The sequence below is a fragment of the Dama dama genome, chromosome 29 (assembly GCF_033118175.1).
Source record: "Dama dama isolate Ldn47 chromosome 29, ASM3311817v1, whole genome shotgun sequence".
In the NCBI taxonomy this organism is placed as follows: Eukaryota; Metazoa; Chordata; class Mammalia; order Artiodactyla; family Cervidae; genus Dama; species Dama dama.
This window is the reverse complement of record NC_083709.1, coordinates 389,899-410,713: the sequence shown is the minus strand read 5'-3', so window position 1 is coordinate 410,713 and position 20,815 is coordinate 389,899.

The window sequence follows — 20,815 nt, the reverse complement described above, 5'->3', positions numbered from 1 at the left end:
TTCAGACCGTTTCATGCTCTGCATATATTTCACACCTTTTGAAGCTCTTCATATTTTTCACACCTTTTCTGGTTCTCATGTTTTTGAACACAGCTTCATGCTTCTGCTATTTTTCAAACCGTTTCATGCTCCTCATATATTTCACACCTTTTGAAGCTCTTCATATTTTTCACACCTTTTCAGGCTCTTCATCTTTTTCGACATCACTTCATGCTCCTCCTATTTCTCAGACCATTTCAGGCTCCTCATATTTTTGACAGCTTTTGAATCTCTTCATATTTTTCACACCTTTTCATGATCTTCATGTTTTTCAACACCGTGTCATGCTCGTCCTATTTTTCAGACGGTTTCATGCTCCTCATATTTTTCACACCTTTAAAGCTCTTCATATTTTTCACACATTTTAAGGCTCTTCATATTTTTCAACACCGTGTCATGCTCCTGCTAATTTTCAGATGGTTTCATGCTCCTCATAATTTTCACAACTTTAAAGCTCTTCATATTTTTCACACCTTTTAAGGCTCTTCATGTTTTTGAACACCACTACATGCTCCTCCTATTTTTCTGACCGTTTCATGCTCCTCATATTTTTGACACCTTTTGAAGCTCTTCATATTTTTAACACCTTTTCAGGCTCTTCATGTTTTTCAACACCATTTCATGCTCCTCATATTTTGACAACTTTTGAAACTCTTCATATTTTTCAGACCGTTTCATGCTCCTCATATTTTTGACACCTTTTGAAGCTCTTCCTATTATTCACACCTTTCCAGACTCTTCATGTTTTTGAACACCGCTTCATGCTCCTCCTATTTTTCAGACCGTTTCATGCTCCTCATATTTTTCACACCTTTTGAAGCTCTTCATATTTTTCTCACCTTTTCAGGCTCTTCTTGTTTTTGAACAGCACTTCATGCTCCTCCTATTTTTCAGAGAGTTTCATGCTCCTCATGTATTTCACACCTTTTGAAGCTCTTCATATTTTTCACACCTTTTCAGGCTCTTCATGTTTTTCCACACCACTTCATGCTTCTCCTATTTTTCATCCGTTTCATGCTCATCTCAATTTTGACACCATTTGAAGCTTTTCATATTTTTCACAACTTTTCAGGCTCTTCATGTTTTTGAACACCGCTTCATGCTCCTCCTATTTTTCAGACCGTTTCATGCTCTCATGTATTTCACACCTTTTGAAGCTCTTCATATTTTTCACACCTTTTCAGGCTCTTCATGTTTTTCCACACCAGTTCATGCTCCTCCTATTTTTCAGACCATTCATGCTCCTCATATTTTTGAAACCTTTAGAAACTCTTCATATTTTTCACACCTTTTCCGGCTCTTCATGTTTTTCAACACCGCTTCATGCTCCTCCTATTTTTCAGATCGTTTCATGCTCCTCATATTTGACACCTTTTGAAGCTCTTCATATTTTTCACACCTTTTCAGGCTCTTCATGTTTTTGAACACTTCTTCTTGCTCCTCCTCTTTTTCAAACCCTTTCATGCTTCTCATATTTTTGACATCTTTTAAAGCTCTTCATATTTTTCACACCTTTTCAGGCTCTTCATGTTTTTCAACACCACTTCATGCACCTCCTATTTTTGAGACCGTTTCATGCTCCTCATATTTCTGACACCTTTAGAAACTCTTCATATTTTTCACACCTTTTCCGGCTCTTCAGGTTTTTTAACACCTCTTCATACTCCTCCTATTTTTCAGACCGTTTCATTCTCCTCATATTTTTGACACCTTTTCAAGCTCTTCATATATTTCACACCCTTTCAGGTTCTTCATTTTTTTCAACACCACTTCATGCTCCTCCTATTTTTCAGAGCGTTTCATGCTCCTCATCTTTTTGACAGCTTTTGAAGCTCTTCATATATTTCACACATTTTCAGGCTCTTCATGTTTTTCAACACTGCTTCATGCTCGTCCTATTTTTCAGAACGTTTCATGCTCCTCAAATTTTTGACACCTTTTCAAGCTCTTCATATTTCTCACACCTTTTCAGGCTTTTCATGTTTTTTTGAACACCGCTTCATGTTCCTCCTATTTTTCAGACCGTTTCATGCTCCTCATATTTTTGACACCTTTTGAGGCTCTTCATATATTTCACAACTTTTCAGGCTCTTCATATTTTTGAACACCGCTTCATGCTCCTCCTATTTTCAGACCGTTTCATGCTCCTCTCATTTTTGACACCTTTTGAAGATTTGCATTTCTTTACACACCTATTCAGGCTCTTCATGTTTTTGAACACTGCTTCATGCTCCTCCTATTTTTCAGACCATATCATGCTCCTCATATTTTTCACACATTTTGAAGCTCTTCATATTTTTCACACCTTTTCAGGCTCTTCATTTTTTTCAACAGTACTTGTTGCTCCTCCTATTTTTTAGACCTTTTCATGCTCATCTAATTTTTGACACTTTTGAAGCTCTTCATATTTTTTACACCTTTTGAAGCTCCTCATATTTTTCACACATTTTGAAGCTCTTCATATTTTTCTCACCTTTTCAGGCTCTTCATGATTTTCATCACCGCTTCATGCTCCTCCTATTTTTCAGACCGTTTCATGCTCATCTCATTTTTGACACCTTTTGAAGCTCTTCCTATTTTTTACAGGTTTTCAGGCTCTTCATGTTTTTCAACAACGCTTCATGCTCCTCCGATTTTTCAGACCGTTTCATGCTCCTCATAATTTTGACACCTTTTGAAGCTTTAATATTTTTAACACCTTTTCAGGCTCTTCATCTTTTTCAACACCACTTCATGCTCCTCCTTTTTTGCAGACCATTTCATGCTACTCATATTTTTAACACCTTTTGAAGCTCTTCATATTTCTCACAACTTTTCAGGCTCTTCATGTTTTTCAACAACGCTTCATGCTCCTCCGATTTTTCAGACCGTTTCATGCTCCTCATATTTTTGACACCTTTTGAAGCTGTTCATGTTTTTCACACCTTTTCAGGCTCTTCATGTTTTTGAACACCGCTTCATGCTTCTCCTATTTTTCAGACCGTTTCATGCTCCTCATATTTTTGACACCTTTTGAAGCTCTTCATATTTTTCACAACTTTTCAGGCTCTTCATGTTTTTCAACACCGCTTCATGCACGTCCTATTTTTCAGACCATTTCATGCTCATCTCATTTTTGACACCTTTTGAAGTTTTTCATATTTTTCACAACTTTTCAGGCTCTTCATGTTTTTGAACACCACTTCACGCTAATCCTATTTTTCAAACCATATCATGCTCCTCATATTTTTCACACCTTTTGAAGCTCTTCATATATTTCACACCTATTCAGGCTCTTCATGTTTCTGAACACCACTTCATGCTCCTTCTCTTTTTCAGAGAGTTTTATGCTCCTCATGTATTTCACACCTTTTGAAGCTCTTCATATTTTTCACACCTTTTCAGGCTCTTCATGTTTTTCAACACCACTTCATGCTGCTCATATTTTTCAGACCGTTTCATGCTCCTCATATTTTTGACACCTTTTGAAGCTCTTCATTTTTTTCACACCTTTTAAGGCTCTTCATGTTTTTCAACACCGCTTCATGCTGCTCATATTTTTCAGACCGTTTCATGCTCCTCATATTTTTGACACCTTTTGAAGCTCTTCATATTTTTCACACGTTTTCAGTCTATTCATGTTTTTGAACACCATTTCAGGCTCCTCCTATTTTTCAGAGTGTTTCATGCTCCTCATGTATTTCACACCTTTGAAAGCTCTTCATATTTTTCAAAGATTTTGAAGCTCTTCATATTTTTCACACCTTTTCAGGCTCTTCATGTTTTTCAACACCGTTTCATGCTCCTCCTATTTTTCAAACCGTTTCATGTTCCTCATAATTTTGACACCTTTTGAAGATCTTCATAATTTTCACACATTTTCAGGCTCTTCATGTGTTTGAACACCGCTTCATGTTCCTCCTATTTTTCAGACCGTTTCATGCTCCTCATATTTTTGACACCTTTTGAAGCTCTCATATTTTTCATACCTTTTGAAGCTCTTCATGTTTTTGAACACTGCTTCATGCTCCTCGTATTTTTCAGATCGTTTCATGCTCCTCATTTTTTGGCACTTTTTGAGCTCTTCGTATTTTTCAAAACTTTTCAGGCTCTTCATGTTTTCGAACTCTGCTTCATGCTCCTCCAATTTTTCACACCGTTTCATGATCCTCATATTTTTGATACTTTTTGAGCTCTTCATATTTTTCACACCTTTTCAGGCTCTTCATGTTTTTGAACACCGCTTCATGCTACTCCTATTTTTCAGACCGTTTATGCTCCTCATATTTTTGACACCTTTAGAAGCTCTTCATATTTTTCACACATTTTCAGGCTCTTCATGTTTTTGATCACCGTTTCATGCTCCTCCTATTTTTCAGACCGTTTCATGCTCCTCATATTTTTGACACCTTTTGAAGTTCTTCATATTTTTCACACATTTTCAGGCTCTTCATGTTTTTGATCACCGTTTCATGCTCCTCCTATTTTTCAGACCGTTTCATGCTCCTCATATTTTTGACACCTTTTGAAGCTCTTCATATTTTTCACACCTTTTCAGGCTCTTCGTGTTTTTGAACACCGCTTCATGATCCTCTTGTTTTTCAGACCGTTTCATGCTCTTCATATTTGTGAAACATTTTGAAGCTCTTCATATTTTTCACACCTTTTCAGGCTCTTCATGTTTTTCACCACCACTTCACGCTCCTCCTATTTTTCAGACCGTATCATGCTCATCTCATTTTTGTCACCTTTGAAGCTCTTTATTTTTTTCACACCTTTTGAAGCTCTTCATATTTTTCACACGTTTTCATGCTCTTCATATTTTTCAACACCGTTTCATGCTGCTTCAATTTTTCAGTCCGTTTCATGCTCATCTCATTTTTGACACCTTTTAAAGCTCTTCATATTTTTCACACATTTTCAGGCTCTTCATATTTTTCAACACCGCATCATGCTCCTCCGATTTTTCAGACCGTTTCATGCTCCTCATATTTTTCAGACCTTTTGAAGCCTTTCATATTTTTCACAACGTTTCAGGCTCTTCATGTTTTTGAACATCGCTTCATGCTCCTCCTATTTTTCAGACCGTTTCATGCTCATCTCATTTTTGACACCTTTTGAAGCTTTTGATATTTTTCACAACTTTTCAGGCTCTTCATGTTTTTGAACACAGCTTCATGCTCCTCCTATTTTTCAGACCGTATCATGCTCCTCATATTTTTCACACCTTTTGAAGCTCTTCATATTTTTCACACGTTTTCAGTCTATTCATGTTTTTGAACACCATTTCAGGCTCCTCCTATTTTTCAGAGAGTTTCATGCTCCTCATGTATTTCACACCTTTGAAAGCTCTTCATATTTTTCAAAGATTTTGAAGCTCTTCATATTTTTCACACCTTTTCAGGCTCTTCATGTTTTTCAACACCGTTTCATGCTCCTCCTATTTTTCAAACCGTTTCATGTTCCTCATAATTTTGACACCTTTTGAAGATCTTCATAATTTTCACACATTTTCAGGCTCTTCATGTGTTTGAACACCGCTTCATGTTCCTCCTATTTTTCAGACCGTTTCATGCTCCTCATATTTTTGACACCTTTTGAAGCTCTCATATTTTTTCTTACCTTTTGAAGCTCTTCATGTTTTTGAACACTGCTTCATGCTCCTCGTATTTTTCAGATCGTTTCATGCTCCTCATATTTTTGACACTTTTTGAGCTCTTCATATTTTTCACACCTTTTCAGGCTCTTCATGCTTTTGAACACCGCTTCATGATCTTCCTGATTTTCAGACCGTTTCATGCTCTTCATATTATTGAAACATTTTGAAGCTCTTCATATTTTTCACACCTTTTCAGGCTCTTTATTGTTTTCTCCACCACTTCATGCTCCTCATATTATTCAGACCGTTTCATGCTCATCTCATTTGTGTCACCTTTGAAGCTCTTCATATTTTTCACACCTTTTAAAGCTCTTCATATTTTTCACAAGTTTTCAGGCTCTTCATGTTTTTCAAAACCGTTTCATGCTGCTTCTATTTTTCAGACCGTTTCATGCTCCTCATATTTTTCACACCTTTTGAAGCTCTTCATATTTTTCACACCCTTTTAAGATCTTCATGTTTTTGAACACAGCTTCATGCTCCTCCTATTTTTCAGACCGTTTCATGCTCCTCATATTTTTGACAACTTTTGAAGCTCTTCATATTTTTCACACCTTTTCAGGCTCTTCATATTTTTGAACACAGCTTCATGCTCCTCCAATTTTTCAGACCGTTTCATGCTCCTCATATTTTTGACACCTTTTGAAGCTTTTCATATTTTTCACATCTTTTCAGGCTCTTCATGTTTTGCAACACCATTTCATGATCCTCCTATTTTTCAGACCGTTTCATGCTCATCTCATTTTTGACATCTTTTGAAGCTTTTCATATTTTTCACACATTTTCAGGCTCTTCATATTTTTGCACACCACTTCATGCTTCTCCTATTTTTCAGCCCGTTTCATGCTCCTCATGTTTTTGACATCTTTTGAAGCTCTTCATATTTTTCACACGTTTTCAACTCTTAATGTTTTTCAACACCGCTTCATGCTCTTCCTATTTTTCAGACCGTTTCATGCTCATCTCATTTTTGACACCTTTGGAAGCTCTTCATATTTTTCACACGTTTTCAGCTCTTAATGTTTTTCAACACCGCTTCATGCTCTTCCTATTTTTCTGACGGTTTCATGCTCATCTCAAGTTTGACACCTTTTGAAGCTCTTCATATTTTTCACACATTTTCAGGCTCTTCATGTTTTTGACCATCGCTTCATGCTCCTCCTATTTTTCAGAGAGTTTCATGCTCCTCATGTATTTCACACCTTTTGAAGCTCTTCATATTTTTCACACCTTTTCAGGCTCTTCATGTTTTTCAACACCGCTTATGCTCCTCCTATTTTTCAGACCGTTTCATGCTCATCTCATTTTTGAAAACTTTTGAAGCTCTTCATATTTTTAATATTTTTGAAGCTCTTCATATTTTCACACGTTTTCAGACTCTTCATGTTTTTCAACACCGCTTCATGCTCCTCCTATTTTTCAAACGGTATCATGCTCCTCATATTTTTGAAAACTTTTGAAGCTCTTCATATTTTTCACACCTTTTCAGGCTCTTCATGTTTTTGAACACTTCTTCATGCTCTTCCTCTTTTTCAGACCGTTTCATGCTCCTCATATTTTTGACACTTTTTGAAGCTCTTCATATTTTTCACTCATTTTCAGGCTCTTCATATTTTTCAACACCACTTCATGCTCCTCCTATTTTTGAGACCGTTTGGTGCTCCGCATATTTTTGACACCTTTAGGAACTCTTCATATTTTTCACACCTTTTCAGGCACTTCATGTTTTTTATCACTGCTTCATGCTCGTCCTATTTTTCAGAACGTTTCATGCTCCTCATATTTTTGACACCTTTTGAAGCTCTTCATATTTTTCACACCTTTTCAGGCTTTTCATGTTTTTGAACACCGCTTCATGCTCCTCCTATTTTTCAGATTGTTTCATGCTCCTCATATTTTTGACACCTTTTGAAGCTCTTCATATTTTTCACACCTTTTCAGGCTCTTCATGTTTTTCAACACCGCTTCATGCTCGTCGTATTTTGCTGACCGTTTCATGCTCCTCATATTTTTGACACCTTTTGAAGCTCTTCAGATATTTCGCACCTTTCCAGGCTCTTCATTTTTTCAACATCACTTCATGCTCCTCCTATTTTTCAGATCGTTTCATGCTCATCTCATTTTAACACCTTTTGAAGCTCTTCATATTTTTGACAAATTTTGAAGGTCTTCATATTTTTCACACGTTTTCAGGCTCTTCATGATTTTCAACACCGCTTCATGCTCCTCCTATTTTTCAGACCTTTTCATGCTCATCTCTTTTTTGACACCTTTTGAAGCTCTTCAGATTTTTCACACCTTTTGAAACTCTTCATATTTTTCACATTTATTAATCTCTTCATATTTTCCACACGTTTTCAGACAATTCATGTTTTTCAACATCGCTTCATGCTCCTCCGATTTTTCAGACCGTTTCATTCTCCTCATATTTTTGACACCTTTTGAAGCTCTTCATATATTTCACACTTTTTCAGACTTTTCCTTTTTTTCAACACGACTTCATGCTCCTCCTATTTTTCAGACCGTTTCATGCTCATCTCATTTTGACATCTTTTGAAGCTCTTCATATTTTTCACACCTTTTGAAGCTCTTCATATTTTTCACATTTATGAATCTCTTCATATTTTTTACACGTTTTCAGACAATTCATGTTTTTCAACATCACTTCATGTTATTCCTATTTTTCAGACCGTTTCATGCTCCTCATAATTTTGACACCTTTTGAAGCTTTAATATTTTTAACACCTTTTCAGGCTCTTCATCTTTTTCAACACCACTTCATGCTCCTCCTTTTTTGCAGACCGTTTCATGCTACTCATATTTTTAACACCTTTTGAAGCTCTTCATATTTCTCACACCTTTTCAGGCTCTTCATGTTTTTCAACAACGCTTCATGCTCCTCCGATTTTTCAGACCGTTTCATGCTCCTCATATTTTTGACACCTTTTGAAGCTCTTCATATTTTTCACACTTTTTCAGGCTCTTCATGTTTTTGAACACCGCTTCATGCTTCTCCTATTTTTCAGACCGTTTCATGCTCCTCATATTTTTGACACCTTTTGAAGCTCTTCATATTTTTCACAACTTTTCAGGCTCTTCATGTTTTTCAACACCGCTTCATGCACGTCCTATTTTTCAGACCGTTTCATGCTCATCTCATTTTTGACACCTTTTGAAGTTTTTCATATTTTTCACAACTTTTCAGGCTGTTCATGTTTTTGAACACCACTTCATGCTCCTTCTCGTTTTCAGAGAGTTTTATGCTCCTCATGTATTTCACACCTTTTGAAGCTCTTCATATTTTTCACACATTTTCAGGCTCTTCATGTTTTTCAACACCGCTTCATGCTGCTCATATTTTTCAGACCGTTTCATGCTCCTCATATTTTTGACACCTTTTGAAGCTCTTCAATTTTTTCACACCTTTTAAGGCTCTTCATGTTTTTCAACATCGCTTCATGCTGCTCATATTTTTCAGACCGTTTCATGCTCCTCATATTTTTGACACCTTTTGAAGCTCTTCATATTTTTCACACTTTTTCAGTCTATTCATGTTTTTGAACACCCTTTCAGGCTCCTCCTATTTTTCAGAGTGTTTCATGCTCCTCATGTATTTCACACCTTTGAAAGCTCTTCATATTTTTCAAAGATTTTGAAGCTCTTCATATTTTTCACACCTTTTCAGGCTCTTCATGTTTTTCAACACCGTTTCATGCTCCTCCTATTTTTCAAACCGTTTCATGTTCCTCATAATTTTGACACCTTTTGAAGATCTTCATAATTTTCACACATTTTCAGGCTCTTCATGTGTTTGAACACCGCTTCATGTTCCTCCTATTTTTCAGACCGTTTCATGCTCCTCATATTTTTGACACCTTTTGAAGCTCTCATATTTTTCATACCTTTTGAAGCTCTTCATGTTTTTGAACACTGCTTCATGCTCCTCGTATTTTTCAGGTCGTTTCATGCTCCTCTTATTTTTGACACTTTTTGAGCTCTTCATATTTTTCAAACCTTTTCAGGCTCTTCATGTTTTCGAACACCCCTTCATGCTACTCCTATTTTTCAGACCGTTTCATGCTCATCTCATTTTTGACACCTTTTGACGCTCTTCATATTTTTCACACGTTTTCAGCTCTTAATGTTTTTCAACACCGCTTCATGCTCTTCCTATTTTTCAGACCGTTTCATGCTCATCTCATTTTTGACACCTTTTGACGCTCTTCATATTTTTCACACGTTTTCAGCTCTTAATGTTTTTCAAAACCGCTTCATGCTCTTCCTATTTTTCCGACCGTTTCATGCTCATCTCATTTTTGACACCTTTTGAAGCTCTTCATATTTTTCACACATTTTCAGGCTCTTCATGTTTTTGAACATCGCTTCATGCTCCTCCTATTTTTCAGAGAGTTTCATGCTCCTCATGTATTTCACACCTTTTGAAGCTCTTCATATTTTTCACACCTTTTCAGGCTCTTCATGATTTTCAACACCGCTCATGCTCCTCCTATTTTTCAGACCGTTTCATGCTCATCTCATTTTTGACACCTTTTTAATCTCTTCATATTTTTCAAAACTTTTGAAGCTCTTCATATTTTTAATATTTTTGAAGCTCTTCATATTTTCACACGTTTTCACACTCTTCATGTTTTTCAACACCGCTTCATGCTCCTCCTATTTTTCAAACCGTATCATGCTCCTCATATTTTTGACACTTTTTGAAGCTCTTCATATTTTTCACTCATTTTCAGGCTCTTCATATTTTTCAACACCACTTCATGCTCCTCCTATTTTTGAGACCGTTTGGTGCTCCGCATATTTTTGACACCTTTAGGAACTCTTCATATTTTTCACACCTTTTCAGGCACTTCATGTTTTTTATCTCTGCTTCATGCTCGTCCTATTTTTCAGAACGTTTCATGCTCCTCATATTTTTGACACCTTTTGAAGCTCTTCATATTTTTCACACCTTTTCAGGCTCTTCATGTTTTTCGACACAGCTTCATGCTCCTCCTATTTTTCAGACCGTTTCATTCTCCTCATATTTTTGACACCTTTTGAAGCTCTTCATATTTTTCACACATTTTCAGGCTCTTCATGTTTTTCGACACAGCTTCATGCTCCTCCTATTTTTCAGACCGTTTCATTCTCCTCATATTTTTGACACCTTTTGAAGCTCTTCATATTTTTCACACATTTTCAGGCTCTTCATGTTTTTGAACATCGCTTCATGCTCCTCCTATTTTTCAGAGAGTTTCATGCTCCTCATGTATTTCACACCTTTTGAAGCTCTTCATATTTTTCACACATTTTCAGGCTCTTCATGTTTTTCGACACAGCTTCATGCTCCTCCGATTTTTCAGACCGTTTCATGCTCCTCATATTTTTGACACCTTTTGAAGCTCTTCAATTTTTTCACACCTTTTAAGGCTCTTCATGTTTTTCAACACCGCTTCATGCTGCTCATATTTTTCAGACCGTTTGATGCTCCTCATATTTTTGACACCTTTTGAAGCTCTTCATATTTTTCACACGTTTTCAGTCTATTCATGTTTTTGAACACCATTTCAGGTTCCTCCTATTTTTCAGAGAGTTTCATGCTCCTCGTGTATTTCACTCCGTTGAAAGCTCTTCATATTTTTCAAAGATTTTGAAGCTCTTCATTTTTTTCACACCTTTTCAGGCTCTTCATGTTTTTCAACACCGTTTCATGCTCCTCCTATTTTTCAAACCGTTTCATGTTCCTCATAATTTTGACACCTTTTGAAGATCTTCATAATTTTCACACATTTTCAGGCTCTTCATGTGTTTGAACACCGCTTCATGTTCCTCCTATTTTTCAGACCGTTTCATGCTCCTCATATTTTTGACACCTTTTGAAGCTTTTCATATTTTTCACAACTTTTCAGGCTCTTCATGTTTTGATCACCGTTTCATGCTCCTTCTATTTTTCAGATCGTTTCATGCTCATCATGTTTTTGACCCTTTTTGAGCTCTTCATATTTTTCACACCTTTTCAGGCTCTTCATGTTTTTGAACACCGCTTCATGATCCTCCTGATTTTCAGACCGTTTCATGCTCTTCATATTTTTGAAACATTTTGAAGCTCTTCATATTTTTCACACATTTTCAGGCTCTTCATGTTTTTCTCCACCACTTCATGCTCCTCCTATTTTTCAGACCGTTTCATGCTCTTCTCATTTTTGTCACCTTTGAAGCTCTTCATATTTTTCACACCTTTTAAAGCTCTTCATATTTTTCACAAGTTTTCAGGCTCTTCATGTTTTTCAAAACCGTTTCATGCTGCTTCTATTTTTCAGACCGTTTCATGCTCCTCATATTTTTCACACCTTTTGAAGTTCTTCATATTTTTCACACCCTTTTAAGATCTTCATGTTTTTGAACACAGCTTCATGCTCGTCCTATTTTTCAGACCGTTTCATGCTCCTCATATTTTTGACAACTTTTGAAGCTCTTCATATTTTTCACACCTTTTCAGGCTCTTCATATTTTTGAACACAGCTTCATGCTCCTTCTATTTTTCAGACCGTTTCATGCTCCTCATATTTTTGACACTTTTTGAAGCTTTTCATATTTTTCACATCTTTTCAGGCTCTTCATGTTTTTCAAGACCATTTCATGATCCTCCTATTTTTCAGACCGTTTCATGCTCATCTCATTTTTGACACCTTTTGAAGCTTTTCATATTTTTCACACATTTTCAGGCTCTTCATATTTTTCCACACCACTTAATGCTTCTCCTATTTTTCAGCCCGTTTCATGCTCCTCATGTATTTCACAGCTTTTGAAGCTCTTCATATTTTTCACACCTTTTCAGGCTCTTCATGTTTTTGGTCACCGTTTCATGCTCCTCCTATTTTTCAGACCGTTTCATGCTCCTCATATTTTTGACACCTTTTGAAGCTCTTCATATTTTTCACACGTTTTCAGCTCTTAATGTTTTTCAACACCGCTTCATGCTCTTCCTATTTTTCAGACCGTTTCATGCTCATCTCATTTTTGACACCTTTTGAAGCTCTTCATATTTTTCACACGTTTTCAGCTCTTAATGTTTTTCAACACCGCTTCATGCTCTTCCTATTTTTCAGACCGTTTCATGCTCATCTCATTTTTGACACCTTTTGAAGCTCTTCATATTTTTCACACGTTTTCAGCTCTTAATGTTTTTCAACACCGCTTCATGCTCTTCCTATTTTTCAGACTGTTTCATGCTCATCTCAATTTTGACACCTTTTGAAGCTCTTCATATTTTTCACACATTTTCAGGCTCTTCATGTGTTTGAACATCGCTTCATGCTCCTCCTATTTTTCAGAGAGTTTCATGCTCCTCATGTATTTCACACCTTTTGAAGCTCTTCATATTTTTCACACCTTTTCAGGCTCTTCATGATTTTCAACACCGCTCATGCTCCTCCTATTTTTCAGACCGTTTCATGCTCATCTCATTTTTGACACCTTTTTAATCTCTTCATATTTTTCAAAACTTTTGAAGCTCTTCATATTTTTAATATTTTTGAAGCTCTTCATTTTTTCACACGTTTTCACACTCTTCATGTTTTTCAACACCGCTTCATGCTCCTCCTATTTTTCAAACCGTATCATGCTCCTCATATTTTTGACACTTTTTGAAGCTCTTCATATTTTTCACTCATTTTCAGGCTCTTCATATTTTTCAACACCACTTCATGCTCCTCCTATTTTTGAGACCGTTTGGTGCTCTGCATATTTTTGACACCTTTAGGAACTCTTCATATTTTTCACACCTTTTCAGGCACTTCATGTTTTTTATCACTGCTTCATGCTCGTCCTATTTTTCAGAACGTTTCATGCTCCTCATATTTTTGACACCTTTTGAAGCTCTTCATATATTTCACACCTTTTCAGGCTCTTCATGTTTTTCGACACAGCTTCATGCTCCTCCTATTTTTCAGACCGTTTCATTCTCCTCACATTTTTGACACCTTTTGAAGCTCTTCATATTTTTCACACATTTTCAGGCTCTTCATGTTTTTCGACACAGCTTCATGCTCCTCCTATTTTTCAGACCGTTTCATTCTCCTCATATTTTTGACACCTTTTGAAGCTCTTCATATTTTTCACACATTTTCAGGCTCTTCATGTTTTTGAACATCGCTTCATGCTCCTCCTATTTTTCAGAGAGTTTCATGCTCCTCATGTATTTCACACCTTTTGAAGCTCTTCATATTTTTCACACATTTTCAGGCTCTTCATGTTTTTCGACACAGCTTCATGCTCCTCCTATTTTTCAGACCGTTTCATGCTCCTCATATTTTTGACACCTTTTGAAGCTCTTCAATTTTTTCACACCTTTTAAGGCTCTTCATGTTTTTCAACACCGCTTCATGCTGCTCATATTTTTCAGACCGATTCATGCTCCTCATATTTTTGACACCTTTTGAAGCTGTTCATATTTTTCACACGTTTTCAGTCTATTCATGTTTTTGAACACCATTTCAGGCTCCTCCTATTTTTCAGAGAGTTTCATGCTCCTCATGTATTTCACACCTTTGAAAGCTCTTCATATTTTTCAAAGATTTTGAAGCTCTTCATATTTTTCACACCTTTTCAGGCTCTTCATGTTTTTCAACACCGTTTCATGCTCCTCCTATTTTTCAAACCGTTTCATGTTCCTCATAATTTTTACACCTTTTGAAGATCTTCATAATTTTCACACATTTTCAGGCTCTTCATGTGTTTGAACACCGCTTCATGTTCCTCCTATTTATCAGACCGTTTCATGCTCCTCATATTTTTGACACCTTTTGAAGCTCTCATATTTTTCATACCTTTTGAAGCTCTTCATGTTTTTGAACACTGCTTCATGCTCCTCGTATTTTTCAGATCGTTTCATGCTCCTCATATTTTTGACACTTTTTGAGCTCTTCATATTTTTCAAACCTTTTCAGGCTCTTCATGTTTTCGAACTCTGCTTCATGCTCCTCCTATTTTTCAGACCGTTTCATTCTCCTCATATTTTTGACTCCTTTTGAAGCTCTTCATATTTTTCAAACCTTTTCAGGCTCTTCATGTTTTTCGACACAGCTTCATGCTCCTCCTATTTTTCAGACCGTTTCATTCTCCTCATATTTTTGACACCTTTTGAAGCTCTTCATATTTTTCACACATTTTCTGGCTCTTCATGTTTTTGAACATCGCTTCATGCTCCTCCTATTTTTCAGAGAGTTTCATGCTCCTCATGTATTTCACACCTTTTGAAGCTCTTCATATTTTTCACACCTTTTCAGGCTCTTCATGTTTTTCAACACCGCTCATGCTCCTCCTATTTTTCAGACCGTTTCATGCTCATCTCATTTTTGACACCTTTTGAAGCTCTTCATATTTTTCACACCTTTTCAGCCTCTTCATGTTTTTCAACACCACTTCATGCTCCTCCTATTTTTGAGACCGTTTGGTGCTCCTCATATTTTTGACACCTTTAGGAACTCTTCATATATTTCACACCTTTTCAGGCACTTCATGTTTTTTATCACTGCTTCATGCTCGTCCTATTTTTCAGAACGTTTCATGCTCCTCATATTTTTGACACCTTTTGAAGCTGTTCATATTTTTCACACCTTTTCAGGCTTTTCATGTTTTTGAACACCGCTTCATGTTCCTCCTATTTTTCAGACCGTTTCATGCTCCTCATATTTTTGACACCTTTTGAAGCTCTTCATATATTTCACACCTTTTCAGGCTCTTCATATTTTTGAACACCGCTTCATGCTCCTCCTATTTTTCAGATTGTTTCATGCTCCTCATATTTTGACACCTTTTGAAGCTCTTCATATTTTTCACACCTTTTCAGGCTCTTAATGATTTTCAACACCGCTTCATGCTCCTCCTATTTTTCAGACCTTTTCATGCTCATCTCTTTTTTGACACCTTTTGAAGCTCTTCAGATTTTTCACACCTTTTGAAGCTCTTCATATTTTTCACATTTATGAATCTCTTCATATTTTCCACACGTTTTCAGACAATTCATGTTTTTCAACATCGCTTCATGCTCCTCCTATTTTTCAGACCGTTTCATTCTCCTCATATTTTTGACACCTTTTGAAGCTCTTCATATATTTCACACTTTTTCAGACTTTTCCTTTTATTCAACACGACTTCATGCTCCTCCTATTTTTCAGACCTTTTCATGCTCATCTCATTTGACACCTTTTGAAGCTCTTCATGTTTTTCTCATCTTTTGAAGCTCTTCATATTTTTCACAACTTTTCAGGCTCTTTATGATATTCAACAGCGCTTCATGCTCCTCCTATTTTTCAGACCGTTTCATGCTCCTCATAATTTTGACACCTTTTGATGCTTTCATATTTTTAACACCTTTTCAGGCTCTTCATCTTTTTCAACACCACTTCATGCTCCTCCTTTTTTGCAGACCGTTTCATGCTACTCATACTTTTAACACCTTTTGAAGCTCTTCATATTTCTCACACCTTTTCAGGCTCTTCATGTTTTTCAACAACGCTTCATGCTCCTCCGATTTTTCAGACCGTTTCATGCTCCTCATATTTTTGACACCTTTTGAAGCTCTTCATATTTTTCACCCCTTTTCAGGCTCTTCATGTTTTTGAACACCGCTTCATGCTTCTCCTTTTGTTCAGACCGTTTCATGCTCCTCATATTTTTGACACCTTTTGAAGCTCTTCATATTTTTCACTACTTTTCAGGCTCTTCATGTTTTTCAACACCGCTTCATGCACGTCCTATTTTTCAGACCGTTTCATGCTCATCTCATTTTTGACACCTTTGAAGGTTTTCATATTTTTCACAACTTTTCAGGCTCTTCATGTTTTTGAACACCGCTTCATGCTAATCCTATTTTTCAAACCATATCATGCTCCTCATATTTTTCAAACCTTTTGAAGCTCTTCATATATTTCACACCTTTTCAGGCTCTTCATGTTTTTCAACACCACTTCATGCTCCTTCTCTTTTTCAGAGAGTTTTATGCTCCTCATGTATTTCACACCTTTTGAAGCTCTTCATATTTTTCACACCTTTTCAGGCTCTTCATGTTTTTAAACACCGCTTCATGCTCCTCCAATTTTTCAGACCATTTCATGCTCCTCATATTTTTGACACCGTTTGAAGCTCTTCATATTTTTCACACATTTTCAGACTCTTCATGTTTTTCAACACCGCTTCATGCTCCTCCGATTTTTCAGACAGTTTCATGCTCCTCATATTTTTCACACCTTTTGAAGCCTTTCATATTTTTCACAACTTTTCAGGCTCTTCATGTTTTTGAACACAGCTTCATGCTCCTCCTATTTTTCAGACCGTATCATGCTCCTCATATTTTTCACACCTTTTGAAGCTCTTCATATTTTTCACACGTTTTCAGTCTATTCATGTTTTTGAACACCATTTCAGGCTCCTCCTATTTTTCAGAGAGTTTCATGCTCCTCATGTATTTCACACCTTTGAAAGCTCTTCATATTTTTCAAAGATTTTGAAGCTCTTCATATTTTTCACACCTTTTCAGGCTCTTCATGTTTTTCAACAGCGTTTCATGCTCCTCCTATTTTTCAGAGAGTTTCATGCTCCTCATAATTTTGACAGCTTTTGAAGATCTTCATAATTTTCACACATTTTCAGGCTCTTCATGTGTTTGAACACCGCTTCATGTTCCTCATATTTTTCAGACCGTTTCATGCTCCTCATATTTTTGACACCTTTTGAAGCTCTTCATATTTTTCACACCTTTTCAGGCTCTTCATGTTTTTCGACACAGCTTCATGCTCCTCCTATTTTTCAGACCGTTTCATTCTCCTCATATTTTTGACACCTTTTGAAGCTCTTCATATTTTTCACACATTTTCAGGCTCTTCATGTTTTTCGACACAGCTTCATGCTCCTCCTATTTTTCAGACCGTTTCATTCTCCTCATATTTTTGACACCTTTTGAAGCTCTTCATATTTTTCACACATTTTCAGGCTCTTCATGTTTTTGAACATCGCTTCATGCTCCTCCTATTTTTCAGAGAGTTTCATGCTCCTCATGTATTTCACACCTTTTGAAGCTCTTCATATTTTTCACACATTTTCAGGCTCTTCATGTTTTTCGACACAGCTTCATGCTCCTCCTATTTTTCAGACCGTTTCATGCTCCTCATATTTTTGACACCTTTTGAAGCTCTTCAATTTTTTCACACCTTTTAAGGCTCTTCATGTTTTTCAACACCGCTTCATGCTGCTCATATTTTTCAGACCGATTCATGCTCCTCATATTTTTGACACCTTTTGAAGCTGTTCATATTTTTCACACGTTTTCAGTCTATTCATGTTTTTGAACACCATTTCAGGCTCCTCCTATTTTTCAGAGAGTTTCATGCTCCTCATGTATTTCACACCTTTGAAAGCTCTTCATATTTTTCAAAGATTTTGAAGCTCTTCATATTTTTCACACCTTTTCAGGCTCTTCATGTTTTTCAACACCGTTTCATGCTCCTCCTATTTTTCAAACCGTTTCATGTTCCTCATAATTTTGACACCTTTTGAAGATCTTCATAATTTTCACACATTTTCAGGCTCTTCATGTGTTTGAACACCGCTTCATGTTCCTCCTATTTATCAGACCGTTTCATGCTCCTCATATTTTTGACACCTTTTGAAGCTCTCATATTTTTCATACCTTTTGAAGCTCTTCATGTTTTTGAACACTGCTTCATGCTCCTCGTATTTTTCAGATCGTTTCATGCTCCTCATATTTTTGACACTTTTTGAGCTCTTCATATTTTTCAAACCTTTTCAGGCTCTTCATGTTTTCGAACTCTGCTTCATGCTCCTCCTATTTTTCAGACCGTTTCATTCTCCTCATATTTTTGACACCTTTTGAAGCTCTTCATATTTTTCAAACCTTTTCAGGCTCTTCATGTTTTTCGACACAGCTTCATGCTCCTCCTATTTTTCAGACCGTTTCATTCTCCTCATATTTTTGACACCTTTTGAAGCTCTTCATATTTTTCACACATTTTTCTGGCTCTTCATGTTTTTGAACATCGCTTCATGCTCCTCCTATTTTTCAGAGAGTTTCATGCTCCTCATGTATTTCACACCTTTTGAAGCTCTTCATATTTTTCACACCTTTTCAGGCTCTTCATGTTTTTCAACACCGCTCATGCTCCTCCTATTTTTCAGACCGTTTCATGCTCATCTCATTTTTGACACCTTTTGAAGCTCTTCATATTTTTCACACCTTTTCAGGCTCTTCATGTTTTTCAACACCACTTCATGCTCCTCCTATTTTTGAGACCGTTTGGTGCTCCTCATATTTTTGACACCTTTAGGAACTCTTCATATATTTCACACCTTTTCAGGCACTTCATGTTTTTTATCACTGCTTCATGCTCGTCCTATTTTTCAGAACGTTTCATGCTCCTCATATTTTTGACACCTTTTGAAGCTGTTCATATTTTTCACACCTTTTCAGGCTTTTCATGTTTTTGAACACCGCTTCATGTTCCTCCTATTTTTCAGACCGTTTCATGCTCCTCATATTTTTGACACCTTTTGAAGCTCTTCATATATTTCACACCTTTTCAGGCTCTTCATATTTTTGAACACCGCTTCATGCTCCTCCTATTTTTCAGATTGTTTCATGCTCCTCATATTTTGACACCTTTTGAAGCTCTTCATATTTTTCACACCTTTTCAGGCTCTTAATGATTTTCAACACCGCTTCATGCTCCTCCTATTTTTCAGACCTTTTCATGCTCATCTCTTTTTTGACACCTTTTGAAGCTCTTCAGATTTTTCACACCTTTTGAAGCTCTTCATATTTTTCACATTTATGAATCTCTTCATATTTTCCACACGTTTTCAGACAATTCAGGTTTTTCAACATCGCTTCATGCTCCTCCTATTTTTCAGACCGTTTCATTCTCCTCATATTTTTGACACCTTTTGAAGCTCTTCATATATTTCACACTTTTTCAGACTTTTCCTTTTATTCAACACGACTTCATGCTCCTCCTATTTTTCAGACCTTTTCATGCTCATCTCATTTTGACACCTTTTGAAGCTCTTCATGTTTTTCTCATCTTTTGAAGCTCTTCATATTTTTCACAACTTTTCAGGTTCTTTATGATATTCAACAGCGCTTCATGCTCCTCCTATTTTTCAGACCGTTTCATGCTCCTCATAATTTTGACACCTTTTGATGCTTTCATATTTTTAACACCTTTTCAGGCTCTTCATCTTTTTCAACACCACTTCATGCTCCTCCTTTTTTGCAGACCGTTTCATGCTACTCATACTTTTAACACCTTTTGAAGCTCTTCATATTTCTCACACCTTTTCAGGCTCTTCATGTTTTTCAACAACGCTTCATGCTCCTCCGATTTTTCAGACCGTTTCATGCTCCTCATATTTTTGACACCTTTTGAAGCTCTTCATATTTTTCACCCCTTTTCAGGCTCTTCATGTTTTTGAACACCGCTTCATGCTTCTCCTATTGTTCAGAATGTTTCATGCTCCTCATATTTTTGACACCTTTTGAAGCTCTTCATATTTTTCACTACTTTTCAGGCTCTTCATGTTTTTCAACACCGCTTCATGCACGTCCTATTTTTCAGACCGTTTCATGCTCATCTCATTTTTGACACCTTTGAAGGCTTTCATATTTTTCACAACTTTTCAGGCTCTTCATGTTTTTGAACACCGCTTCATGCTTCTCCTATTGTTCAGACCGTTTCATGCTCCTCATATTTTTGACACCTTTTGAAGCTCTTCATATTTTTCACTACTTTTCAGGCTCTTCATGTTTTTCAACACCGCTTCATGCACGTCCTATTTTTCAGACCGTTTCATGCTCATCTCATTTTTGACACCTTTGAAGGTTTTCATATTTTTCACAACTTTTCAGGCTCTTCATGTTTTTGAACACCGCTTCATGCTAATCCTATTTTTCAAACCATATCATGCTCCTCATATTTTTCAAACCTTTTGAAGCTCTTCATATATTTCACACCTTTTCAGGCTCTTCATGTTTTTGAACACCACTTCATGCTCCTTCTCTTTTTCAGAGAGTTTTATGCTCCTCATGTATTTCACACCTTTTGAAGCTCTTCATATTTTTCACAC